The sequence below is a fragment of the Oncorhynchus kisutch genome, linkage group LG23 (assembly GCF_002021735.2).
Source record: "Oncorhynchus kisutch isolate 150728-3 linkage group LG23, Okis_V2, whole genome shotgun sequence".
NCBI classification, from domain to species: Eukaryota; Metazoa; Chordata; class Actinopteri; order Salmoniformes; family Salmonidae; genus Oncorhynchus; species Oncorhynchus kisutch.
The window spans coordinates 18494137-18521529 of record NC_034196.2 but is presented as its reverse complement, the minus strand read 5'-3'; positions in this window follow the sequence as shown (position 1 = coordinate 18521529).

The window sequence follows — 27393 nt, the reverse complement described above, 5'->3', positions numbered from 1 at the left end:
CAGCTTTATATCTAAGGCAATCAGCATCCTGCTTACCTGTCAGGAAAAGAGATGCTCATGTCAAATGCTATTCAGCCCAATGACTAAAACGTGACGAAACAGAATATTAATGTTCTCTACAGTGTTTTGTACATTGAAATGAGGTTGGACAGGATAACAGCCTAAACCAACTACACCAAAAAAATGATGAAAGACAATTTAAAACAGCTTTAATCAAAAGGGGAGTTTGATTAACATAACCCCATGCTGTATGTTAAAACAAATTGCTTTGCTGCAGCATTATTGTCTGTGGGTTTACGTAACCACTGTGCAGGTTGGTCATATGCTATTGAAGATTTACTTGCTCTCAAAAGAATTGTACCCCGAACACAATGAGTAACTCACAAGGATCTTACCATTACTTTAGAACTCATATAAAGTACTGTGTAGAGTAGACGGTTCCTCATGTAAAGCGCTCTATGAAAGTAAAGTAATTAGAGCTGACAGTAAAGTGGGATGAGTGAGGGTTGACCATTCCCTTCATGTACTATAACAGGGATGAAAAGGAAAGATGGGACAGTTTTTTGGGAACCACAGTCAACTTGTGTGTTCCAGACCAAGACACATGCACACACTTACAGTACGCACAAACACACGCACACCTTCTGTAAACACCCACGCACTTGGCATCTCCAACCAACTATCACACCTCCACAAGACACCTTCGCCTTCATTCCCTGACACACTCTCTTGTGTGAATGTGTTGAAAGCTCTTGTTTTTCTTTGATGAAGAACTGTGTATGTGAATTCTTTGGATGATTTTCTGTTTTGGAATTAGTTTGTCTTTAATGATGATTTTTATAATGTATTGCCATCCCATAAGAAACAAAACTACTGCGACAATTCGATAGCAACCACATCAACTGACATAATGCAGTGGAATTAATAAGGAATAATGTTGACATGAAACAATTGTTTGCTTTTCATAAAATGTGCTGAAATTGTCGGGCTGTGGTACAGAGACGCTGGAAATCATATTATGCATAGCTCACAAAGGCAGAAGAGTAAAGTCATTTCACTGAAAAGCAAAACAAATATACTATCATGCCTCCAGAGACGAGAGGCCTAATGCAAAGTTCTGGTGGAAGTAGATGAAAGAGTGAGCGGATAAAAGAGTCCTGGAATTTAAACTTTGACTGGATATGGCACAATCAATGGAGTGTGAGAAAATCAGTCTCTTGGTCTGTAAAACCCTCTTTCATCTCAACTATCAGACCTGAGATGATACATACATAATATGCCATAGCAGTGAACACAGTGGGTTGACTGTCTGCGTTTTACTGACAGAACAGTATGTGTACTGGAGCCTCTTTGTTTTGTTCCATAATGAGCTGGGCTATACATATGTGGGATATATTTTTATTTATTTTATTTCACCTTTATTTAACCAGGTGGGCTAGTTGAGAACAAGTTCTCATTTACAACTGTGACCTGGCCAAGATAAAGCATAGCAGTGTGAACAGACAACACAGAGTTACACATGGAGTAAACCATTAACAAGTCAATAACACTGTAGAAAAAAAGAAGAAAAAAAGAGTCTATATACAGTGCCTTGCGAAAGTATTCGGACCCCTTGAACTTTGCGACCTTTTGCCACATTTCAGGCTTCAAACATAAAGATATAAAACTGTATTTTTTTGTGAAGAATCAACAACAAGTGGGACACAATCATGAAGTGGAACGACATTTATTGGATATTTCAAACTTTTTAACAAATCAAAAACTGAAAAATTGGGCGTGCAAAATTATTCAGCCCCCTTAAGTTAATACTTTGTAGCGCCACCTTTTGCTGCGATTACAGCTGTAAGTCGCTTGGGGTATGTCTCTATCAGTTTTGCACATCGAGAGACTGAAATTTTTTCCCATTCCTCCTTGCAAAACAGCTCGAGCTCAGTGAGGTTGGATGGAAAGCATTTGTGAACAGCAGTTTTCAGTTCTTTCCACAGATTCTCGATTGGATTCAGGTCTGGACTTTGACTTGGCCATTCTAACACCTGGATATGTTTATTTTTGAACCATTCCATTGTAGATTTTGCTTTATGTTTTGGATCATTGTCTTGTTGGAAGACAAATCTCCGTCCCAGTCTCAGGTCTTTTGCAGACTCCATCAGGTTTTCTTCCAGAATGGTCCTGTATTTGGCTCCATCCATCTTCCCATCAATTTTAACCATCTTCCCTGTCCCTGCTGAAGAAAAGCAGGCCCAAACCATGATGCTGCCACCACCATGTTTGACAGTGGGGATGGTGTTGTCAGGGTGATGAGCTGTGTTGCTTTTACGCCAAACATTACGTTTTGCATTGTTGCCAAAAAGTTCAATTTTGGTTTCATCTGACCAGAGCACCTTCTTCCACATGTTTGGTGTGTCTCCCAGGTGGCTTGTGGCAAACTTTAAACAACACTTTTTATGGATATCTTTAAGAAATGGCTTTCTTCTTGCCACTCTTCCATAAAGGCCAGATTTGTGCAATATACGACTGACTGTTGTCCTATGGACAGAGTCTCCCACCTCAGCTGTAGATCTCTGCAGTTCATCCAGCGTGATCATGGGCCTCTTGGCTGCATCTCTGATCAGTCTTCTCCTTGTATGAGCTGAAAGTTTAGAGGGACGGCCAGGTCTTGGTAGATTTGCAGTGGTCTGATACTCCTTCCATTTCAATATTATCGCTTGCACAGTGCTCCTTGGGATGTTTAAAGCTTGGGAAATCTTTTTGTATCCAAATCCGGCTTTAAACTTCTTCACAACAGTATCTCGGACCTGCCTGGTGTGTTCCTTGTTCCTTCATGATGCTCTCTGCGCTTTTAACGGACCTCTGAGACTATCACAGTGCAGGTGCATTTATACGGAGACTTGATTACACACAGGTGGATTGTATTTATCATTATTAGTCATTTAGGTCAACATTGGATCATTCAGAGATCCTCACTGAACTTCTGGAGAGAGTTTGCTGCACTGAAAGTAAAAGGCCTGAATAATTTTGCACGCCCAATTGTTCAGTTTTTGAGTTTGAGAAGTTTGAAATATCCAATAAATGTCGTTCCACTTCATGATTGTGTCCCACTTGTTGTTGATTCTTCACAAAAAAATACAGTTTTATATCTTTATGTTTGAAGCCTGAAATGTGGCAAAAGGTCGCAAAGTTCAAGGGGGCCGAATACTTTCGCAAGGCACTGTACATTGTGTGCAAAAGGCATGAGGAGGTAGGCGAATAATTACAATTTTGCAGATTAACACTGGAGTGATAAATGATCAGATGGTCATGTACAGGTAGAGATACTGGTGTGCCAAAGAGCAGAACAGTAAATAAATATAAACAGTATGGGGATGAGGTAGGTAAATTGGGTGGGCTATGTACCGATAGACTATGTACAGCTGCAGCGATCGGTTAGCTGCTCAGATAGCAGAGGTTTGAAGTTGGTGAGGGAGATAAAAGTCTCCAACTTCAGCGATTTTTGCAATTCGTTCCAGTCACAGGCAGCAGAGAACTGGAACGAAAGGCGGCCAAATGAGGTGTTGGCTTTAGGGATGATCAGTGAGATACACCTGCTGGAGCGCGTGCTACGGGTGGGTGTTGCCATCGTGACCAGTGATCTGAGATAAGGCGGAGCTTTACCTAGCATGGACTTGTAGATGACCTGGAGCCAGTGGGTCTGGCGACGAATATGTAGCGAGGGCCAGCCGACTAGAGCATACAGGTCGCAGTGGTGGGTGGTACAAGGTGCTTTAGTAACAAAACGGATGGCACTGTGATAAACTGCATCCAGTTTGCTGAGTAGGGTATTGGAAGCTATTTTGTAGATGACATCGCCGCAGTTGAGGATCGGTAGGATAGTCAGTTTTACTAGGGTAAGTTTGGCGGCGTGAGTGAAGGAGGCTTTGTTGCGGAATAGAAAGCTGACTCTAGATTGTTTGATATGAGTCTGGAAGGAGAGTTTACAGTCTAGCCAGACACCTAGGTACTTATAGATGTCCACATATTCTAGGTCGGAACCATCCAGGGTGGTGATGCTAGTCGGGCGTGCGGGTGCAGGCAGCGAACACTACTGTTCAAAAGTTTGGGGTCACTTAGAAATGTCCTTGTTTTTGAAAGAGAAGCTAATTTTTTGTCCATAAAAATTACATAAAATTGATCAGAAATACACTGTAGACATTGTTAATGTTGTAAATGACTAGCTTGAAACGGCAGATTTTCTTTGGAATATCTACATAGGCGTACAGAGGCCCATTATCAGCAACCATCACTCCTGTGTTCCAATGGCACGGTGTTAGCTAATCCAAGTTTAGCATTTTAAAAGGGTAATTGATCATTAGAAAACCCTTTTGCAATTATGTTAGCACAGCTGAAAATGGTTGTGCTGTGGAGTGATCAAATTAAGATTCTACATCTGTATGTGTACGTCTCGTGCATGCCTTGCATTTGTTTTGTTATCCAAAATTAAAAAGGCCTCAAACTGTCAGATTAAAACATTCAGAGTACATCTAGAGAAATGTAAATGATTTATGTTTTTAATGATGCTCTAATATGAATTTCGATCTTGCTGCAATGGATAATTGTACCATGAATGTGCTGTGACTCTTTTGCTGACATGGCAAAATCACAGTATAGGAAAGAACTGTATTAAGATGCTGTGATTGAAATCAATTTCAATGAAAACTAATAAAACACCAGGGATAATTTAAAAGTAATTAATCTCATGCATGATCCCTCTTCACTGGTGAGATCCCATATTTGACTTTACAAGACTTTTGAATAAGGAAATTGACTTTCCCCTCACCAAGAATACTTGTTGAATTAACAGAAGAGAAGAAATTCATCAGTGTGGCACATTGATCACATGTAATGTAATATTTATCCTTAAAAGAGTATCCTAAATGCCAAGAACTAGCTGGATAGGCTGGTAACGACTGTAATTAGAGACCAAAACCAGATAAAACCATGCAAATGGTCTTTCTCAATTTTGCTGTGTTTGAAAAGAGATGGAAAATTGCTGAGGCTGTCTTTGCTTTGAAGGTTGGCTTTGAAGATGATATCTTTGGCGTTGCCTTCAATCACTGAATCATTATGGACCTTTCACAAGATGCATTAACTTCATAGACCGCAGATGTACGCTGCTCTCCTTCAAAGAGAATGGGATTAACAGATAACTATGAGTTACCTTTTTCTTGGAACATTTGCTTGGCACAGGTAGCTAGATAATGTGTTGGTTGAGGATTGCCGTACATACAGTGTCACAACTTCCACGGGTGTCGGCTCCTCTCCTTGTTCGGGCGGTGTTCGGCGATCGACGTCACCGGCTTTCTAGCCATCGCCGCTCCATTTTTCATATGTCTATTTGTTTTGTCTTGTTTCCATACATACAGTGCCTTGCGAAAGTATTCGGCCCCCTTGAACTTTGCGACCTTTTGCCACATTTCAGGCTTCAAACATAAAGATATAAAACTGTATTTTTTGGTGAAGAATCAACAACAAGTGGGACACAATCATGACGTGGAACGACATTTATTGGATTTTTCAAACTTTTTTAACAGATCAAAAACTGAAAAATTGGGCGTGCAAAATTATTCAGCCCCTTTACTTTCAGTGCAGCAAACTCTCTCCAGAAGTTCAGTGAGGATCTCTGAATGATCCAATGTTGACCTAAATGACTAATGATGATAAATACAATCCACCTGTGTGTAATCAAGTCTCCGTATAAATGCACCTGCACTGTGATAGTCTCAGAGGTCCGTTAAAAGCGCAGAGAGCATCATGAAGAACAAGGAACACACCAGGCAGGTCCGAGATACTGTTGTGAAGAAGTTTAAAGCCGGATTTGGATACAAAAAGATTTCCCAAGCTTTAAACATCCCAAGGAGCACTGTGCAAGCAATAATATTGAAATGGAAGGAGTATCAGACCACTGCAAATCTACCAAGACCTGGCCGTCCCTCTAAACTTTCAGCTCATACAAGGAGAAGACTGATCAGAGATGCAGCCAAGAGGCCCATGATCACTCTGGATGAACTGCAGAGATCTACAGCTGAGGTGGGAGACTCTGTCCATAGGACAACAATCAGTAGTATATTGCACAAATCTGGCCTTTATGGAAGAGTGGCAAGAAGAAAGCCATTTCTTAAAGATATCCATAAAAAGTGTAGTTTAAAGTTTGCCACAAGCCACCTGGGAGACACACCAAACATGTGGAAGAAGGTGCTCTGGTCAGATGAAACCAAAATGGAACTTTTTGGCAACAATGCAAAACGTTATGTTTGGCGTAAAAGCAACAAAGCTCATCACCCTGAACACACCATACCCACTGTCAAACATGGTGGTGGCAGCATCATGGTTTGGGCCTGCTTTTCTTCAGCAGGGACAGGGAAGATGGTTAAAATTGATGGGAAGATGGATGGAGCCAAATACAGGACCATTCTGGAAGAAAACCTGATGGAGTCTGCAAAAGACCTGAGACTGGGACGGAGATTTGTCTTCCAACAAGACAATGATCCAAAACATAAAGCAAAATCTACAATGGAATGGTTCAAAAATAAACATATCCAGGTGTTAGAATGGCCAAGTCAAAGTCCGGACCTGAATCCAATCGAAAATCTGTGGAAAGAACCGAAAACTGCTGTTCACAAATGCTCTCCATCCAACCTCACTGAGCTTGAGCTGTTTTGCAAGGAGGAATGGGAAAAAATGTCAGTCTCTCGATGTGCAAAACTGATAGAGACATACCCCAAGCGACTTACAGCTGTAATCGCAGCAAAAGGTGGCGCTACAAAGTATTAACTTAAGGGGGCTGAATAATTTGCACGCCCAATTTTTCAGTTTTTGAATTGTTAAAAAAGTTTGAAATATCCAATAAATGTCGTTCCACTTCATGATTGTGTCCCACTTGTTGTTGATTCTTCACAAAAAAATACAGTTTTATATCTTTATGTTTGAAGCCTGAAATGTGGCAAAAGGTCGCAAAGTTCAAGGGGGCCGAATACTTTCGCAAGGCACTGTACCTGGTTTTCATGATCTAATCACACTGCATGTATTTTGTCCTCTGTTCCCCTCCATGTCTTGTGTGTAATTGTTTATTGTTATGTGGGTATGTTCACGCGCTAGACTTTTGTACATGTTCCGTGTTTTGTGCACTTTGATGTCATTTTGTGGAACAAAAGTGCGCCTGTTAACTCTACTCTGCTCTCCTGCACCTGACTTCGCCTCCAGTACACACCTGTAACATAAAGTTACATTGAAATGTAGTAGTAACATTTCTGATAGATGTTTTGGCATTCGAAATCTGCACAGTGAAAATGTTTCTCTGTTAAATAAGTACTGTAGCCCTACTCTTAATTGCGAGTGCATATCATTGAAAGCATGCTGTAATAGTACACAGAAAACATATTTGAAAATAAACAATTGAAGTTGCCTATTTTCTGAAGGTCTTGCATGAACACTTGAAGGCCAGGTCTGAGCTATCTATCAGAATTCGGACTGTTAATTTTGTTTTGGACCCTAGTAATAATTTGACATTTCTGAGCTTCACCCCTCTCCAGGTCTGACACCCCTTCTTTGTTACCTTTCATTTCAAAGCCTCCTGAATCCAGTCCATTGACATAGCTTAGGGATTTAGGAAAGGATTAGCTTGAGGGACGAGTGCAAGGAACTCTCTGCTTAACATTGAAACGGGAGCCATGTTAGAAATGGCTTTGGGGCTCTGCTGCAAAGCCCCTTTTCCTCAATTAGATTGATTCTGAGGCCTTGGACTCGCCTCTGCTTAAAAACCATTTGTTTCAAATAGATGTTGAATGTCCAAGGCAGTGGAACAAGGTGTGATGGATGTGTGGTCATGCAGACCCTCATCCCCCCCAGGCCTAGTGGGAGATGTGGACATAGGGAGACACACAACCATGAATTTCTAACCCAGTAAAAGTAGTCTGTTACCAGGAGAAACCAGATAGGACACAATAAATCCTAGACTTAAGTGTTTCTGACACTATTAGGCTGATTTATTTTGTGAGACTCCACAGTGTCCTCCGTGCTCCTTTCTGTGTGTGTCAGTCAGAGGATTTGTCTGCTGGATGTCAGGCCGTTTAGTTATTACCAAGCGGGGGACTCATATTGCCCTCCACAAAGCCTGTAATTATGACAGAAAAATAGGTTTGGACAGTGTTCAGATTTGGACAGTGTTCAGATTCAGATAGGACAGTGAAAATTCCTTGATCAAGACTCCTAGATGAGTGCAGCAAGTTTCCTGGATGGGTGCAGCAAGTTTCCTGGACGGGTGCAGCATAATTTCTCGATGAGTGCAGCTAGTCTGCTCCTGGAATTTCACATGATTACTGATGCTGCTGTGATGTAGAGTGTTGTGGCTGTATCACCAGATGCTATTGTTTGACTGAGTTATGTATAACTGACTTAATAATGAAGTCAATCTAATTCCAATAATATAATACATGATTAGATCAAAGTTGAAAGACTAGATTGATGATTGTTTGAGTCATATGATGAATATCCATCATCACTGTTTGGTGTCCTTCCCCTGTGTTTCAGATGCCATTTCACAGGCCTCTTTCCTCAAAGAGTGATTTCAAGCTGCCACTGTTCAGTGCCGGAACAAACTGGTGGCTGGATGAGCTCACAAAGCCCTGAACAACTTTGAGTGGATTACATATCTATGACCCTCTGCCCCCCAGGCTATGCTCCACATCCCCACCATATTGGCCCCCCTACTTCCTGTTTTAGACAGGTGCACCCCGAGAGCTCTCTCTGCTGATGTAGGTTGTTTCTACTGCTGCCAACGAAACAGATTGGGTTGTTCTTGGCCCTGTCCAATTGGACGAGAGCCCCTGACTTCACACCATTATTGGACTGCTGGCTTCCTGTTTTCAAACCAAAGCCGATGTACCCAACTCATTTTTCTGTCTGGGTGATTTGTTCAAAATGTATTATCTCGGCAATCAGTTTCCTGCACGTCTGGTGGTGTTTTTCAATATTTTTCAGGAGTACCACTTCTGTATCTCTCTTTGTCTCTGATTCTACTGCTAGTATTACAATTACCACTGTGAAAATGACCACTGTGATGGTAGTTGTGTCCTCTATGCTAATAAAATCCCTGTCATTTGCATGAGGAAAAATAAGGAAATGCAGGGGGCGCGGATCAGGGTGCCTTGTGTGATAATTCGTCGGCAAGTGGGTAACCCGCCTTTACCCTCCGTTCTATTGGCGAACGTGCAATCACTGGAAAATAAACTGGATGAGCTCCATTCGAGACTATCCTACCAACGGGACATTCAAAACTGTAATATCTTGTGTTTCACCGAGTCGTAGCTGAAGGACGACATGGATAATATACAGTTGGCTGGGTTTTCCGTGCATCGGCAAGACAGAACAGCTACGTCTGATAATATGAGGGGTGGGGTGTGTGTCTATTTGTCAATAACAGCTGGTGTGCGATGTCTAATATTAAGGTAGTCTCAAGGTATTGCTCGCCTGAGGTAGAGTACCTCATGATAAGCTGTAGACCACACTATCTACCAAGAGAGTTTTAATCTGTATTCTTTGTAGCTGTCTATTTACCACAAACCGATGCTGGCACTAAGACCGCACTGAACGAGCTGTATAAGGCCATAAGCAAACAAGAAAACGCTCACCCAGAAGCAGCACTCCTAGTGGCCGGGGACATTAATGCAGGGAAACTTAAATCTGTTTTACCTCATTATATCAGTGTGTCACATGTGCAACCAGAGGATGTGGCAGGGCTGGCAAACTAATACGGACTACAAAGGGAAACACATCCGCGAGCTGCCCAGTGACGCAAGCATACCACACGGGCTAAAAGGCTTTTGAAGCATGCATGAGAGCACCAGCTGATCCAGACGACTGTGTGATCACACTCTCCGTAGCCAATGTGAGCAAGACCTTTAAATAGACCTCTTAAAACTGCATTGCTGGTTAAGGGCTTGTAAGTAAGCATTTCACGGTAGGGTCTACACCTGTTGTATTCGCCACATGTGACAAATAAATTGATATTTGATTTGATTTAACAGACTTTATACTCACACACACACACACACACACACACACAGAGACACTCACACATACACATACACACAAACATACACCCCCACACTTCTGATATACGGAGCACAGCAAATAAATTTCAGATCCATCACTAGCAGACAACACACCATACCACCCAGCCCTGAATGAATCCCTTTCCCTTGTGGTCAACTCCCAGACTGAAAGAAATGCACTCAAATCCCTAGTTTCTGTCTGATAAATTCCAAGCCTTATTCTACAGAGTGTCTGAGTGATGTGTGTCAGTATAGCATTGGACACCTGTAGATAACAACAATTCCATGTCTGGGCTAGATGATAAATTATACCATAATGGGGGAAAAATGGGATTATAGACAGATTCCATTAAAGATTCAGTTATTACGTCTGGTGTTTGACTGGTAAATACATCATAACACGTTCCTAAATGTACAACATTTAATAAAATTTCCACTTTGGTTGGAATATGTAATATAGTTATAGTCATACTGATTTCCTTACACTGTAGTTGTGCTGAAATCAATGTATTACTACATTTCAGTGATATTGAGTCACCCAACATTTTGTTGTAAGATATGATGAGGAGAAAATAGTATCAGTGGTGACTCCTTGTACATTTTTCTGCGATGATATTAACCTACTAATGATGCACAATAAGGACAAGTGAATTAGCAGGAACAAAGCTACAGTACTATATAGTTGTTGAATTATAGCCCATTAGTTTCACAGGAACCTTATTCAATAAAACAATTTCACTTACTACAGATGTTAGGGAATCTTAAATGACATTTTCAGGAATGTTTTGCACTGTACAAAGCAACTACTGGGAAGTATTGAGGAAATCACCTGTACAGGTTTGAGTCTGAACTACAAACCTAAGCAAGGTGTTTGACATCCCAGCACTGAAGGAAAATTGAGGAGTCTTCCTGCCTCGTTAAGTAATGTGAGAAAGTGGATTATTGTCCCTGCACTAGAGGAGAAAATCCCATTTACTCCCATATCTGTTTATAGATCATGGCAGCTGAGGAGATAGGGGGAGATTCACTTTGATGTCAAAGTCAAACTGAGTATGGTCAATTTAAAAAGAGAATCATGATACGTTTTAATGCAAAATAGTCACACCAGAGAGGATTAGAAACAATTACCCTTACACAGGCTGCTCATGGACCCTATTCAAACACAACCGTTGTGTTTTAACACATTTTCTGGGATTAGACTGATCAATTTTTAAGACTGGATTTTCTGAGGAAGCATTTTTACAAACATTTTGATTGAATTTGGCTCCATAACCTGTGAATAACTGTATTGATTAAATTAATTATAATGTGCACTTGATCAATTAGCATTTCAAGTACACTGGAGTGTTTATGCCAAAGTACAATGGACATATTATTGGACATACATTATTCTACTCCCTCTTGAGCTTTGTCATTCCATGCAAAAGTGACTACTTTAGACTTTATGGTCATCAAAGTATTACAAAGTTATATGAATTAATAAGTGATACATTTTGCATTACAACCTCACATATTTTCATGTGGGCCATTTTTGTAAAAAACAAAAATTGAGGAGAACAAAAGCAAGGTAGTCATGTATTTATCTGACTGCTGCCTGTGCTTTTCACAATCTAGTCGCTATTCTGATGCTGTTTCTTCAGCATGATTAGTACCTATTGACATAGCTTAGTCCTTATACTTTACTGATGCTGGCTGAAATCAATCAGAGGGTCACTCAATACTGCACAGCAGAAGTGCATGTGACCTTTAATAGAAATGGTCCATCTACAAGGGGGACCTCTCATTTCTTCTGTCTGTCTCTCTCTCTGGTCAATATATTCACTGTCACAGTTTAACCAGGTAGGCTAGTTGAGAACAAGTTCTCATTTGCAACTGCGACCTGGCCAAGATAAAGCATAGCAGTGTGAGCATACAACAAAGAGTTACACATGGAGTAAACAATTAACAAGTCAATAACACAGTAGAAAACAAAGGGGGGGTCTATATACAATGTGTGCAAAAGGCATGAGGAGGTAGGCAAATAATTACAATTTTGCAGATTAACACTGGAGTGATAAAAGATCAGATGGTCATGTACAGGTAGAGATATTGGTGTGCAGAAGAGCAGAAAAGTAAATAAATAAAAACAGTATGGGGATGAGGTAGGTGAAAAGGGTGGGCTATTTACCAATAGACTATGTACAGCTGCAGCGATCGGTTAGCTGCTCAGATAGCTGATGTTTGAAGTTGGTGAGGGAGATAAAAGTCTCCAACTTCAGCGATTTTTGCAATTCGTTCCAGTCACAGGCAGCAGAGTACTGGAACGAAAGGCGGCCAAATGAGGTGTTGGCTTTAGGGATGATCAGTGAGATACACCTGCTGGAGCGCGTGCTACGGATGGGTGTTGCCATCGTGACCAGTGAGCTGAGATAAGGCGGAGCTTTACCTAGCATAGACTTGTAGATGACCTGGAGCCAGTGGGTCTGGCGACGAATATGTAGCGAGGGCCAGCCGACTAGAGCATACAAGTCGCAGTGGTGGGTGGTATAAGGTGCTTTAGTGACAAAACGGATGGCACTGTGATAGACTGCATCCAGTTTGCTGAGTAGAGTGTTGGAAGCCATTTTGTAGATGACATCGCCGAAGTCGAGGATCGGTAGGATAGTCAGTTTTACTAGGGTAAGCTTGGCGGCTTGAGTGAAGGAGGCTTTGTTGCGGAATAGAAAGCCGACTCTTGATTTGATTTTCGATTGGAGATGTTTGATATGAGTCTGGAAGGAGAGTTTGCAGTCTAGCCAGACACCTAGGTACTTATAGACGTCCACATATTCTAGGTCGGAACCATCCAGGGTGGTGATGCTAGTCGGGCATGCAGGTGCAGGCAGCGACCGGTTGAAAAGCATGCATTTGGTTTTACTAGCGTTTAAGAGCAGTTGGAGGCCACGGAAGGAGTGTTGTATGGCATTGAAGCTTGTTTGGAGGTTAGATAGCACAGTGTCCAAAGACGGGCCGAAAGTATATAGAATGGTGTCGTCTGCGTAGAGGTGGATCAGGGAATCGCCCGCAGCAAGAGCAACATCATTGATATACACAGAGAAAAGAGTCGGCCCGAGAATTGAACCCTGTGGCACCCCCATAGAGACTGCCAGAGGACCGGACAGCATGCCCTCCGATTTGACACACTGAACTCTGTCTGCAAAGTAATTGGTGAACCAGGCAAGGCAGTCATCCGAAAAACCGAGGCTACTGAGTCTGCCGATAAGAATATGGTGATTGACAGAGTCGAAAGCCTTGGCAAGGTCGATGAAGACGGCTGCACAGTACTGTCTTTTATCGATGGCGGTTATGATGTCGTTTAGTACCTTGAGTGTGGCTGAGGTGCACCCATGACCGGCTCGGAAACCAGATTGCACAGCGGAGAAGGTACGGTGGGATTCGAGATGGTCAGTGACCTGTTTGTTGACTTGGCTTTCGAAGACCTTAGATAGGCAGGGCAGGATGGATATAGGTCTGTAGCAGTTTGGGTCCAGGGTGTCTCCCCCTTTGAAGAGGGGGATGACTGCGGCAGCTTTCCAATCCTTGGGGATCTCAGACGAGATGAAAGAGAGGTTGAACAGGCTGGTAATAGGGGTTGCGACAATGGTGGCAGATAGTTTCAGAAATAGAGGGTCCAGATTGTCAAGCCCAGCTGATTTGTACGGGTCCAGGTTTTGCAGCTCTTTCAGAACATCTGCTATCTGGATTTGGGTAAAGGAGAACCTGGAGAGGCTTGGGCGAGGAGCTGCGGGGGGGGCGGAGCTGTTGGCCGAGGTTGAAGTAGCCAGGCGGAAGGCATGGCCAGCCGTTGAGAAATGCTTATTGAAGTTTTCGATAATCATGGATTTATCAGTGGTGACCGTGTTACCTAGCCTCAGTGCAGTGGGCAGCTGGGAGGAGGTGCTCTTGTTCTCCATGGACTTCACAGTGTCCCAGAACTTTTTGGAGTTGGAGCTACAGGATGCAAACTTCTGCCTGAAGAAGCTGGCCTTAGCTTTCCTGACTGACTGCGTGTATTGGTTCCGGACTTCCCTGAACAGTTGCATATCACGGGGACTATTCGATGCTATTGCAGTCCGCCACAGGATGTTTTTGTGCTGGTCGAGGGCAGTCAGGTCTGGGGTGAACCAAGGGCTGTATCTGTTCTTAGTTCTGCATTTTTTGAACGGAGCATGCTTATCTAAAATGGTGAGGAAGTTACTTTTAAAGAATGACCAGGCATCCTCAACTGACGGGATGAGGTCAATGTCCTTCCAGGATACCCGGGCCAGGTCGATTAGAAAGGCCTGCTCACAGAAGTGTTTTAGGGAGCGTTTGACAGTGATGAGGGGTGGTCGTTTGACTGCGGCTCCGTAGCGGATACAGGCAATGAGGCAGTGATCGCTGAGATCCTGGTTGAAGACAGCGGAGGTGTATTTGGAGGGCCAGTTGGTCAGGATGACGTCTATGAGGGTGCCCTTGTTTACAGAGTTAGGGTTGTACCTGGTGGGTTCCTTGATGATTTGTGTGAGATTGAGGGCATCTAGCTTAGATTGTAGGACTGGCGGGGTGTTAAGCATATCCCAGTTTAGGTCACCTAACAGAACAAACTCTGAAGCTAGATGGGGGGCGATCAATTCACAAATGGTGTCCAGGGCACAGCTGGGAGCTGAGGGGGGTCGGTAGCAGGCGGCAACCGTGAGAGACTTGTTTCTGGAGAGAGTAATTTTCAAAATTAGTAGTTCGAACTGTTTGGGTATGGACCTGGAAAGTATGACATTACTTTGCAGGCTATCTCTGCAGTAAACTGCAACTCCTCCCCCTTTGGCAGTTCTATCTTGACGGAAGATGTTATAGTTGGGTATGGAAATCTCTGAATTTTTGGTGGCCTTCCTGAGCCAGGATTCAGACACAGCAAGGACATCAGGGTTAGCAGAGTGTGCTAAAGCAGTGAGTAAGACAAACTTAGGGAGGAGGCTTCTGATGTTGACATGCATGAAACCAAGGCTTTTTCGAACACAGAAGTCAACAAATGAGGGTGCCTGGGGACATGCAGGGCCTGGGTTTACCTCCACATCACCCGCGGAACAGAGAAGGAGTAGTATGAGGGTGCGGCTAAAGGCTATCAAAACTGGTCGCCTAGAGCGTTGGGGACAGAGAATAAGAGGAGCAGGTTTCTGGGCATGGTAGAATATATTCAGGGCATAATGCGCAGACAGGGGTATGGTGGGGTGCGGGTACAGCGGAGGTAAGCCCAGGCACTGGGTGATGATGAGAGAGGTTGTATCTCTGGACATGCTGGTAGTAATGGGTGAGGTCACCGCATGTGTGGGAGGTGGGACAAAGGAGTTATCAGGGGTATGAAGAGTGGAACTAGGGGCTCCATTGTGAACTAAAACAATGATAACTAACCTGAACAACAGTATACAAGGCGTATTGACATTTGAGAGAGACATACAGCGAGGCATACAGTAATCACAGGTGTTGAATTGGGAAAGCTAGCTAAAACAGTAGGTGAGACAACAGCTAATCAGCTAGCACAACAACAGCAGGTGAAATGGCGTAGACTAGGCAACGGGGCCAACAGATAAAACAAACAAGCAGAATGGAGTACCGTGATTTATGGACAGTCCAGCGTGCATCAGCTATGTAGCCAAGAGATCAGTGTCCAGGGGGCAGCGGTGGATGGGGAAGGGAAGCTGGACTGGCGAGTGTTATCCAGGTTAAAAAAAACGAACAATGACTAAATAGCTTGTAGCTAGTTAGCTGGTTAGCTTCTGGAGGTTCTTGAGTGTGTTCTAAAAATAAATAAAAAATAATAGCGATTCCGTATCACATTGGGTGAGGCAGGTTTCCGGAAGGTATAAACAAATTAAAAGTCAAAAGAGATAGAAAGTAAATATGGGTCCGGTGGGCGTTTGGGACGCGGCGATTCAGGTGGTTAGCAGGCCTGTGCTAACAAGCTAACAGTTTGTAGGCCCGGGCTAGACAAGGTAGCAGTTAGCGGACCGGAGCTGGACAAGCTAGCAGTTAGCAGGCCGAATTAGCAAGCAGGGAGATAGCGAGGGCTAGAGAGTTAGCCTTTGGGGGACGTCGCGATGGGGTGAGTCTGTTTATTCCTCTTCATGCGGTGACATCGATAGACCGGTCGTGGGCCCGGGTATTGTAGCTCAGGAGTATGCTACGGTGGTAGCGCAGGCCGGGCTAGCTTCAAGCTAAGTGGGTGGAAACGCTAGCCAGGGGTAATCATCCGGGGTTTAGCTAGATAGCTAGTTGTGAAGATCCAGCTTATTTGGAAGCTTAGGTTTAGCAAAATGTTTTTAAAAGGATAGCTATGTAAAAAACGAAAAATATGTAAAAAACGAAAAATAAACAAAATATAAACAAAATATACAGGGACACGACACGACAGGACGACTTACTGCTACGCCATCTTGGGTAATGAGGTCAACATATGGAATAGGTTTTACACACCCAGTGTTCCCCATGCCTGACTTACATAATGCCTTTGATGGGATAATCTGTCTTTTGATGACATCATCAACTTCTAATTTCATCACATCAATTATTTGATGATCACTGATAAGAAATGTCTTACTTTTATGTTTTCACGCTATCCCATGCCATAGAATATTACTACTCAGCTGGGATGGGAATAGCCAACTCAATGCTCTCCATATTCATATTATTTCCCTACTCTCTGTCTTGCATCCAAATGCTCTCTGCCAGGTGCAATAAATCGATGCTCAAGAGAGAGGAATACAATTAGGATGACAAATAGGGCTGCTGGGCTTGGTGAGTACCAGACAAACAACTACCCTACGACCTAAGACTCTCTGGATATGGAACATGTTACCCGCAGATATGACGTCAGCAGAATGAATGGCATCAACAGAATGCAACTGCTGCAAGTGAACATGCAATAATGCAAAAATTGCTGATCTCGTTGGGTCTCTTTCAGTCTTGCAATATCACGTGAACAGTAAGCAGATACATAAATGCAAATGAATAGATAAATAAATAAATGGAAGTCAAATTACAGTAAGGGAGAAAACAACATCAATGCAGTTCTGTGTGTGTTGCCTAAAGGGAAATCAGCAGGGTGTGATACGAATGCCGGGGGGGGTTACAGGCTTCAATATCCATGTATATTACCTACCACCATTGTGCCCTTGAGCAAGTGCTCCAGGGTTGCTGGTCTGCTGCAGCCCCTTGCTCCCAGCCTGTGATGTGTGTGTTGTGTGTTAGGTTGGGTACTGTCAGAGCAAAAAATGAAGAATATCGATGCAAATGGACCAATAAAGCAAGTATTGTGTTGCAATGGCTCAATTTGTTGTCACTTTCCATCCTTACTTCTGGATATGTTTGTGTGGAGCTGAATTTGCAATGTAATCCCATCTGTACAAGTAGGACAAGAAGAAGAAGAAGAAGAAGAAGAAGAAGAAGAAGAAGAAGCAACAATTAAAACAGGTCATTAATTAAGGTAATTAAAGCTAAATGACTTTGTGATCCTCCTACTAGTCATCATTTTCAAGTAATCATTTCTTGCATTTCTCCCTCATTAAATACCCATCTTCATTGCAAAACACCATAAATTCACACTGACAGTGGTAAAGTGGCCCTTTTGGCCCCTGAGTCTGATCTTCATGCACCGACAGGTGGGTTTGCCTTCATAAGAACAATCAGATGCCAAGTCACCAGATTTTACTCCCCCGCATGAACCATTATGGCCATATGGATGATCCTTGGGCTGGAGCTGCCAAAAGGAGGCGCTCTGTCAGTTGCTTCCTCCTCACCACTGTTGGACGCTGTCACTTCACTGCCACATGCACGGTGTGGTTTTTAAACAGCAAATGAATTCATCCACTCTTCGTGCGTATTTACTGTGCTATATTTGAGTCGTGATATAACATGTAAACTCAGAGTAGAGGATTCTACAATGAGTTGTGAAGCTGAATTGGCTGTGACCCCGGGTTTGACCACAGAGGAATGGGCTCTGTTTGGGTATGTCTGTTCAGTTCATGAAAACAAGATGGAAAATCCTTATATCACAAAGAAGAGCAGATGTGATTTGGTCTATTGGATGGCTCAATGCTTCACTGTCACTGTCCATAGTATTTGTACATAGATAAAATGTTGTAGTAATTAACATAGATATTGGCAACCACATCACCTTTGTTACTGTGATGTTTACTTCAAAGACAATTCAAATAATCCACAAAATAACTCCTCCATGTTACCTTTCCATGTTATTGCCACAAGACGTAGTATTTCAGATGATAATGAAGAATAATCAACAGATCTTAACCCTGCAATATTCACATTACTGAATGTAATGATGCATCTGCTGCATAGTTGATTAACCAAATTAGATAATGTAGTGTGAAGGATATTTCTCAATATTACTCAGCCCTGATTTTTATTTTCAGCATGTCTACATTATGGTCAAACAGAGGCATTCAAATCAAATCAAATCATCAAATCAAATTTTATTTGTCACATACACATGGTTAGCAGATGTTAATGCGAGTGTAGCGAAATGCTTGTGCTTCTAGTTCCGACAATGCAGTAATAACCAACAAGTAATCTAACTAACAATTCCAAAACTACTGTCTTATACACAGTGTAAGGGGATAAAGAATATGTACATAAGGATATATGAATGAGTGATGGTACAGAGGAGCATAGGCAAGATACAGTAGATGGTATCGAGTACAGTATATACAAATGAGATGAGTATGTAAACAAAGTGGCATAGTTAAAGTGGCTAGTGATACATGTATTACATAAGGATGCAGTCGATGATATAGAGTACAGTATCTACGTATGCATATGAGATGAATAATGTAGGGTAAGTAACATTATATAAGGTAGCATTGTTTAAAGTGGCTAGTGATATATTTACATCATTTCCCATCAATTCCCATGATTAAAGTGGCTGGAGTAGAGTCAGTGGCATTGACAGTGTGTTGGCAGTAGCCACTCAATGTTAGTGGTGGCTGTTTAACAGTCTGATGGCCTTGAGATAGAAGCTGTTTTTCAGTCTCTCGGTCCCAGCTTTGATGCACCTGTACTGACCTCGCCTTCTGGATGACAGCGGGGTGAACAGGCAGTGGCTCGGGTGGTTGATGTCCTTGATGATCTTTATGGCCTTCCTGTAGCATCGGGTGGTGTAGGTGTCCTGGAGGGCAGGTAGTTTGCCCCCGGTGATGCGTTGTGCAGACCTCACTACCCTATGGAGAGCCTTACGGTTGAGGGCGGTGCAGTTGCCATACCAGGCGGTGATACAGCCCGCCAGGATGCTCTCGATTGTGCATCTGTAGAAGTTTGTGAGTGCTTTTGGTGACAAGCCGAATTTCTTCAGCCTCCTGAGGTTGAAGAGGCGCTGCTGCGCCTTCCTCACGATGCTGTCTGTGTGAGTGGACCAATTCAGTTTGTCTGTGATGTGTATGCCGAGGAACTTAAAACTTGCTACCCTCTCCACTACTGTTCCATCGATGTGGATGGGGGGGTGTTCCCTCTGCTGTTTCCTGAAGTCCACAATCATCTCCTTAGTTTTGTTGACGTTGAGTGTGAGGTTATTTTCCTGACACCACACTCCGAGGGCCCTCACCTCCTCCCTGTAGGCCGTCTCGTCGTTGTTGGTAATCAAGCCTACCACTGTTGTGTCGTCCGCAAACTTGATGATTGAGTTGGAGGCGTGCGTGGCCACGCAGTCGTGGGTGAACAGGGAGTACAGGAGAGGGCTCAGAACGCACCCTTGTGGGGCCCCAGTGTTGAGGATCAGCGGGGAGGAGATGTTGTTGCCTACCCTCACCACCTGGGGGCGGCCCGTCAGGAAGTCCAGTACCCAGTTGCACAGGGCGGGGTCGAGACCCAGGGTCTCGAGCTTGATGACGAGCTTGGAGGGTACTATGGTGTTGAATGCCGAGCTGTAGTCGATGAACAGCATTCTCACATAGGTATTCCTCTTGTCCAGATGGGTTAGGGCAGTGTGCAGTGTGGTTGAGATTGCATCGTCTGTGGACCTATTTGGGCGGTAAGCAAATTGGAGTGGGTCAAGGGTGTCAGGTAGGGTGGAGGTGATATGGTCCTTGACTAGTCTCTCAAAGCACTTCATGATGACGGATGTGAGTGCTACGGGGCGGTAGTCGTTTAGCTCAGTTACCTTAGCTTTCTTGGGAACAGGAACAATGGTGGCCCTCTTGAAGCATGTGGGAACAGCAGACTGGTATAGGGATTGGTTGAATATGTCCGTAAACACACCGGCCAGCTGGTCTGCGCATGCTCTGAGGGCGCGGCTGGGGATGCCGTCTGGGCCTGCAGCCTTGCGAGGGTTAACACGTTTAAATGTCTTACTCACTTCGGCTGCAGTGAAGGAGAGTCCGCATGTTTTCATTGCAGGCCGTGTCAGTGGCACTGTATTGTCCTCAAAGCGGGCAAAAAAGTTGTTTAGTCTGCCTGGGAGCAAGACATCCTGGTCCGTGACTGGGCTGGGTTTCTTCCTGTAGTCCGTGATTGACTGTAGACCCTGCCACATGCCTCTTGTGTCTGAGCCGTTGAATTGAGATTCTACTTTGTCTCTGTACTGGCGCTTAGCTTGTTTGATAGCCTTGCGGAGGGAATAGCTGCGCTGTTTGTATTCAGTCATGTTACCAGACACCTCGCACTGATTAAAAGCAGTGGTTCGCGCCTTCAGTTCCACACGAATGCTGCCATCAATTACCATCATTCATTGGTAATTCATTGTAATCCGTTATTTAGGACATGTTGTAACTATATGTTTCGTAACTGCCCTCAAGGATGCATGATTTGGCCATTAGGCTCTAACCTTGCAATACATTTGTGCATTTATGGATATGCATGTATAATAGTTCTGTATCATTAAGTACTCCTGTACTTAATGTGGATGAAGAGATTGTTTGTACATACCATGCTTATTAGCTGCCTTGTTTGGCAACATAGATTCATTTTGAATCTCCATTACCATCATTTTGCATGTGCATGCTTGGTATGCCCTCCATGATATGAACGATTTGTTTGGGTGGAACATTTACTTATGACTTTGTCCTGTAATTTGTCTGAACCCTCACCGGGATATTAATTGGTTAATTTTACAGAAACACAGGATCCAGCCAAAGCCTCAGGCCTGGGGGTCATGAGTTGCATCTATAATGATGATTTAATACTCATATACTTACAAGCTCTGCCTGTACAGATGGCCAGTATTTGGTGCCTCAAAACTTGCTTTATGTAGAATATCCATGATCAATGTTATTGATGTTCTGTGATTGAATTGAGAAAATTATTATTGCATTCCGTTTGGAAAGTTTTGAGGCAACAGATTTCACAGAATAGCTCCAGCAGTCATTCTGAAGTTTTAATAACACTCATCCTACAGACTGGGGTCCTTTTGTAGTTTATTCAATTCTTAAAATGTTTAATGACTTTGTCAAATCAACTTGTTCTTAATAAATCAAACTCATTGTTTAGTGTTTCTGTATCAATATGGAATTCAAATTGAAGTTCTTTGGTGACATTTTGACCCCAGACAAACACAACTAATTCTGCCTATAGTAAATTGATAAATATGACCATTATTTGAATCTAGGTTTCTCTGGAGACATAATAACAAGTTATCCATACCACCAGAGGGTGGATGGGAACCTGTATAAGTGATTTTAACCAGATAGACAGATCATCTGCACAGATATAGCTCCCCATGTCCTAAGATTGTATTTTTATATATCACATGACTGTATACAAAACCAAAATTACCATGTTTTTGTTCATTTACAAATATTCCAATGGTATGTATACAAAGTCTGCCAATTGTATAAATACTTAATATAACTGCAATACTTAACTCAGATACACTCTGAGTCTACAAAGAGAGTTGTATTGGTATGTATTCTCAGAAAGGTAGCTATTCTAGGGCAGATCTAAAAAAGTTTTACTTGAATCCAGATTTCTCTGGAGACATATTATTAAGTTACATTAAATGTTGGGTTGGATCAGTGATTTTGACCAGAAAGCCAGATCACGTAAAGCAGGGCTCTCCAACCCTGTTCCTGGAGAGCTACTCTCCTGTAGATTTTCACTTCAACACCAGTTGTAACTAACCTGATTCAGTTTATCAACCAGCTAAATTAATATAATCAGGTGTGCTAGATTAGGGTTGGAGTGAAAACCAACAGGATGGTAGCTCTCCAGGAACAGGGTTAGAGAGCCCTGACCTAAAGAGACAGAGCCTTACAGTACATACTTATATGGTTGCATCTGGTTATAACTAGGTATGACTGTACACACAATCAAAATGACCTTACATATATGCTTCATTTCTGTCAAAACAGCTCATAAAAGTCTGTCAGTAGGATGCATACTTGGTTGAACTGTAATACAGAAACCAGATGCCTCTGAATGTACACGTAGTGCTGTAAATATATATGTGTATTCTTATAACATCCTCCAATACTCTATGCTTGGGTTGCTATAATATTTGATTAGTACCTTTGATGACTTTGAGGATTTGGGTATTCTTTTTGAAGCGTCCTGCCCAAGGCCCTACCACTCCCATTGTTTCACTGGCAGCGATGCTAATGCTGGCTTTTGGGTAGGTATATGGTCATTGTCTCTCATGATCAATGAATGAATCACTTTCTAGTAACACAATTAATTATGATTAAAATATACCACATAAATATAAATATCACGTTTCAGGAGAAGACCCAGATGCAGACAGTGTTGAAGTAACAAAAGTTAGAACAGGGGGCAGGAAAAACAACAGGTCAAGGGCAGGCAGAGGTCAGTAAGCCAGATCAGAGTCCATAAGGTACAGAACGGCAGGCAGGCTCAGGGTCAGGGCAGACAGAAAAGGTCAAAACTGGGAAAACTAGAAAAAGACAGGAGCAAGGGGGAAAACGCTGGTAGGCTTGATGAACAAAACAAGCTGGCAACAGACAAACAGAGAACACAGGTATAAATACACTGAGGATAATGGGGGAGATGTGCGACACCTGGAGGGGGGTGGAGACAAGCACAAAGACAGGTGAAACAGATCAGGGTGTGACAATGACCAAATAAAATAAAACATCTCAAAATTCTATAAACAAAATGATACTACAATAAATGATGGTAAATCAGCTTTCTATTTTTCATGTGGATTGCACTTTGGAGAAAAAAAGCTACACATTATTTAAGAGAACAGTTCTATTTTTATTTGACAGAATACGCTAATTTACTGCAACTTTGCTGAAATAACAGTCTGTTTTTTTCAGGTAACTATATTTACATGTCTAATGATGTTTTGCTAAGAATGAAGTTGATATTTAAGTGATAATGCCTGAGCAGCCAGTGTTTGGAGGATATATTGGCACATATGTTGTTAAGCCCGAGACGAAGTCAAGTGCGTCAAACCGTGTCAATATATCCTCCAAACACTGGCTTCTCTTGCATTATCACTTAAATATCCACTTCATTCTTAGCAAAACATCACGACTTCGAGGGCATTATCACTTTTATACGGGTTACCAAAATATTCAAATATTGATTGACATAATTCCAATTAAAGCTTTATTTTGATGAATTTATTCATACTATTTCATCCTTCCACAAGATAGAGTTGCTACCCATTTCATCCTTCCATAGGGTAGCTACCCAAGCCGGCTGGTCGTTCCTTCTATCGGTTCAGTTGCCGGAGATGCGACCCAGTTTTTAAGTCTTCCAGTTGTTTCGTTCTAAATGTTCTATTGCTATTCTGGCTGGCAAAGTTCTTATCCCTTGCTTGCTAGCTAGCCAACTATGGCTAACATACAATCACGTCAAGCAGTGCAGCCAGAATAACAGCAAAATAGCCACATTTGCGTTTGTTTAAGCTGTTTTCTAGTGACTTTTATTTGGATACATTCATAAGATTGAGCTAATGATGCGTGATTTCACCTGAAAATATGCTATCTCGTCAGGCCACTGTTGTTCAGAAGAGCTATCCAACAACACATCTAACACAATCACTTTAAACTGAAGCTGGAAAGACTGCAAACTAGCTGCATTTCTTTAGTTTGACCTGTTTTCTATTGACATTTATTTGTTTATATCCATAAAATTGATGCTTATTCATGATTTTGACTGGCTGAGAAAAGCTGCCAGCCTTTCTGTCTCGTGCCGACTCCCGAGCCTTACATATTCATTAATATGGGACAGCTGGAGATTGAATTTCAATATTGAAACAATGTTGCAAATGTCAGAGAGACAGACAGCAAGGTTTATACAAATCTCCATTATTGAAAACCTGTTGCTAGACTAAAAGAAAATGGGAGATAATGTTTAGATGCTTTTTACAGTGGAGATCAAGTTTATAAATTGTCTGGCTGGGCTGATGAGACAGTGGATTGCGCAGTGAGATGGAACAGAGTAAAAAGGCATTTCAACGTCATAGCTTTAGCCGGTGGTAAATTGTGGAATAGACACCGGCTGGAATGCAGTTCTAACCAATCTGCATCCAGGATTAGACCCACCCATTGTGTAATTTGCAATAATTGACCCCAAATGACCCCAGTTTGTATTCAAGGTATGTAAAATATTTTGGTGGTATAAGAGTTAAGTGCATGTTATACCCAATAATATTGATTTTCTCATACCCAGAAATTGTATCCACATTTCTTGGATACATTAACTTACCATTCATAGCTTTTTGGGATGGCAATCCATTGACCGAAGCTGAATACACTGAGTACAATAGTATTACATGGAGGATGCATTGTGTAATTGATATACAGTACGGAAATGATGTCTATCTCCGATAAGCTACCCATGAAAGGGCTGAAAATAGCACATATTAATATACTCTATGTAGACTTAGAAATAAGGTTAACGAAATCAATAACTTGCTAACATCAAATAACATTCATATATTAGCCATTTCTGAGACTCATTTAGATAATTCATTTGAAGATACAGCAGTAGCAATACAAGGATATAACTTGTCAAATGTTATTGAAGTGTTGTGGTTGCAGGTTCACCTGGCAAATCTAAAGCCTTTTCTTTTTGGGTGCTAACAGTCAGTATTAAACTAGTATGTGTGAAATGCTTGATCGTGTACAGTATGTGAATTAAACAGAGAGGTGTACTTTCTTGGGGACCTGAATATTGACTGGTTTTCATCAAGCTGTCTACTCAAGAGGAAGCTTCTCACAGTGCCTGTTATCTGGTTCAGGTTATTAATCAACCTACCAGGGTGTTTACAAACACCACAGGTACAAGATAATCTACATGTATCAATCACATTTTTACCTATACTGTATAACTTTGTTTTAAAGCTGTATCTGTACCCATTGGATGCAGTGATCACAATATAGTGGCTATATCCAGGAAAGCCAAAATTCCAAAAGCTGGGCCTAAAATAGTATATAAGAGATCATACAAAAGATTTTGTTGTAACACTTATGTGGATGATATTAAAAATATTTGCTGTTCTGATGTGATAACTAAGGAGCATCCAGATGCTGCACTTGGTGAATTTATGAAATTGCTTCTTCCAATTATTGAACATGCAGCTGTTAAGAAACTGACTATTAGAACTGTTAAAGCTTAATGGATTGATGAGGATTTGAAAAACTATCATTGAAAGAGATGGGGCAAAAGGAGCGGATAATAAATCTGGCTGCACATCTGACTGGCTGACTTACTGCAAATTGAGAAATGATGTGACTAAACTCAAAAAAAGAAGATGAAACTGTACTATGAAGCCAAGATCAATGATTTTTAGAATGATGGAAAACAACTTTGGGGTACTTTAAATGAAACTATGGGCAGAAAGACAAATTCAATTTGATCTTTCATCGAATCAGATGGCTTATTCATCACAAAAACATTTGATGTTGCCAATTATTTTAGTTATTACTTCATTGGCAAGGTGGGCGAAATGTAGGCAGGAAATGCCAACAACAAACAGTGAGCCATCGTACTCATGTATAAAAAACTAATAATGAAAGAAAAGCAATGTAAGCTTTAATGTTGTAAAGTTAGCGTGGGAGAGATCAAAAAAGTATTGTATATTGATCAATAATGGCAAACATCCTGGCATTGGCGACTTAGTTGGAAAGCTACTGAGGATGGTGGCTGAATCTATATCCACTCCAATCTGTCATATCTTTAATCTGAGCCTAGAGGAAAGTCTTTGTCTTCAGGTCTGGAGGGAACCCAAAGTCATTTCGCTACCCAAGACTTGTAAAGTGGGCTTTGCTGCTTCTAACAGCAGATATATCAGCTTTCTGCTAGCTGTTAGCAAACTGTTGGAAAAAATTGTGTTGGACAAAATACAATGCTATTTCTCTGTAAACAAATTAGGAACCGCCTTTCTGCATGCTTATAGAGAAGGGCACTCAATATGTACACATACCATTCAAAGGTTTGGGGTCACTTAGAAATGCCCTTGTTTTTGAAAGAAAATCATTTTTTTTGTCCATTAAAATTACATCAAATTGATACGAAATACAGTGTAGACATTGTTAATGCTGTAAATGGCTATTGTAGCTGTAAATGGCAGATTTATTTTATGGAATATCTATTTAGGCGTACAGAGGCCCATTATCAGCAACCATCACTCCTGTGTTCCAATGGCACGTTGTGTTAACTAATCCAAGTTTATAATTTTAAAAGGATAATTGATCATTAGAAAACCATTTTGCAATTATGTTAGCACAGCTGAAAACTGTTGTGCTAATTAAAGAAGCTATGAAAATGGCCTTCTAAGACAAGTTGAGTATCTGGAGTATCAGCATTTGTGGGTTCGATTACAGGCCAGAAACAAAGAACTTTCTTCTGAAACTTGTCAGTCTATTCTTGTTCTGAGAAAGGAAGGCTATTCCATGCGAGAAATTGCCAAGAATCTGAAGATCTCATACAATGCTGTGTACTACTCCCTTCACAGCACAGCGCAAAAGGGCTCTAACCAGAATAAAAAGTGGAGTGGGAGGCCCGGTGCACAATTGAGCAAGAGGACAAGTTCATTAGAGTGTTTAGTTTGAGAAAAAGACGCCTCACAAGTCCTCAACTGGCAGCTACATTAAATAGTATCCGGAAAACACCAGTCTCAACATCAACAGTGAAGAGGAGACTCCGGGATGCTGGCCTTCTAGGCAGAGTTACAAAGAAAAAGCCATATCTCAGCCTGGTCAATAAAAATAAAAGATTAAGATGGGGAAAAGAATACAGACCGAGGAAGATTGGAAAAAAGTGTTATGGACAGACAAATCTAAGTTTGAGGTGTTTGGACCACAAAGAAGAACATTCGTGAGATGTACAGTAGAAAAAAGGA